General features: G+C 43.6%; 1 pseudogene; it reads right to left on the bottom strand.

Moving 5' to 3' along the window:
* Positions 1 to 331: 331 nt before the first annotated feature.
* Positions 332 to 935, bottom strand: LOC123832718 (annotated as a pseudogene).
* Between the last annotated feature and the right edge of the window lie 873 nt (positions 936 to 1,808).

The following is a 1,808-nucleotide window of genomic DNA, read 5'->3' as shown; positions in this document are numbered from 1 at the left end:
GCAGGGTATGGTATCTGACCATGTGGAAAGTTAAACTTGAGTTCCAGCTCACTGATAACTACTGAAAAGGAACTAGCTGTTTCAAGTGTTGGTTTCCCAAAACTGTCATGAACGAGTAGATCACAGTACATCCAGAGTCACATATGTGTTTTAAAAGATGTTTCTTAAACAGCAGTGACTAAGGCCCCTTCTGTGTCCCCAGCCTTCTAAGGCTCAGGGTGCCCGTGGCCCTGGAACAATAGCCCCTGGCAGTCCCCAACATCCTAGTGCAGTGATGGAGAAAGGGCAGGCTAGGCCAAGCATGAGGAATTAACAGTCAATTTTATTGGGCTCAGAATAGGAGTCCATGAGTCTTGAAGACCTCTGTGTATTTGTCAGTTTTCTTCTCCACTTCTTTTCCTCCTGTTTCCATAGCCTCGTGAGCTGCTTTTACTTCCGGTAATGGATCTTGGCCTTCTCCTTCCTCTTTTCCTCCAGAGTGGTTGTGACTGCCTCACACTGCCAGCCAACCTCATGGGCCAGGTGCTCCAGGTAGGCAAACTTCCATGTAGGCTTCAGACACACCATTGTGAGGCCTACAGGGACTGCCATTCTCTTTTTCTTGTCATAGGGTGGCAGGATCCCATCAAACCCCTTGAGGCAGGCTACCTGGCCTCACTTGCCCTTGTGGGGCAGCATGGGTCACACGGTCCGTCAAAGATGCACGGGTGGCCTCGAAAGTGGTAAAGGCCCCACGGTGGGGTACTGTTCATTCGCTTACAGAGGAAAGCCAGGTACTTCAGCTTGTTTCTGTAAAAACTGCCAGAAATGTTGATGTCCTCACAGTGCACCACCACCACCTTCTGGCCTAGCAGCACCTGCTTAGCCAGGATTGCCTCCAGTAGGCCCAGGAGAGGACCTTGGCCATTGAACACCAGCACCTGCCCCTCTGCCATCTTTGGCAGCTGCCTGGGAAAGCCTAAGAAAGTTGTTTTTTTTTTAAGAAAAGTTCAGAAGAGAACTGATATTTCAGTCTTCTTTCTCCCCAAAAAGATAAACCGGTCAGTAGAGTTCTAATGAAAAAAAAAGAGTCTTCACGAGGATGTTATTTTTTTAATGAAGTACAAGTAAAAAAACTTTTTAAATTTTTCTTTCCTGTTTCTGCTGATTGGCCATTTGCCTACCTTCTCTATCTAATCCTTTTTTAAACTTTTTGTGATCCTTCTTGATTTTTAAATATTATATTAGCATAATCTAAGATTCTATCTAAATCCACACTTTCACATCATTCTGATATCCTTGAGTGAGATTATCTACTCCAAATGGCTTAAACTATAATCCAATGTGTATTATCAACCATCATTCTGCTCTTAATGTGGAGTTTCCTATTTCTATCTGCCTGCTGGACTTCCTACCTTTTTCCCCACAGGCAAATTCATGTACTTTAGGTGAACTCATTATCTGTTGGTCACGAGTGACTTCACACACACATACACACAAGCACACATAAAGAAATACATCCCTGGACTCTTCTCCATTGCTTTTTCACTTGGTTCATCTCCATCATCAAACCTTTGTTTGTACATATACTATGTGTAGCCACTTGCCAGGAAGTAGTCACAAAATTTGCAAACTGTAGAGGAATATAAGAAATCAAGTAGTTCAATCCCTTCAATTTACAGAAATGGGAATGATCTATCACACTGCAATTTAATGGCAGAACCAGATGAGAATCCAGGCGCCTCAAGTTCTACCCCATACCCTTTCCACTACATAATCATGCTCCCACTAAGTGTACTACTAGGAAAGAATGAGATCTATGCTAGTAG

This window comes from Phyllostomus hastatus, unplaced genomic scaffold (assembly GCF_019186645.2).
Source record: "Phyllostomus hastatus isolate PE091 unplaced genomic scaffold, TTU_PhHast_1.1 phas_scaffold_200, whole genome shotgun sequence".
NCBI lineage: Eukaryota > Metazoa > Chordata > Mammalia > Chiroptera > Phyllostomidae > Phyllostomus > Phyllostomus hastatus.
Note: the sequence above shows the minus strand (reverse complement) of the source record. Positions and strands in the feature narration are given on the sequence as shown.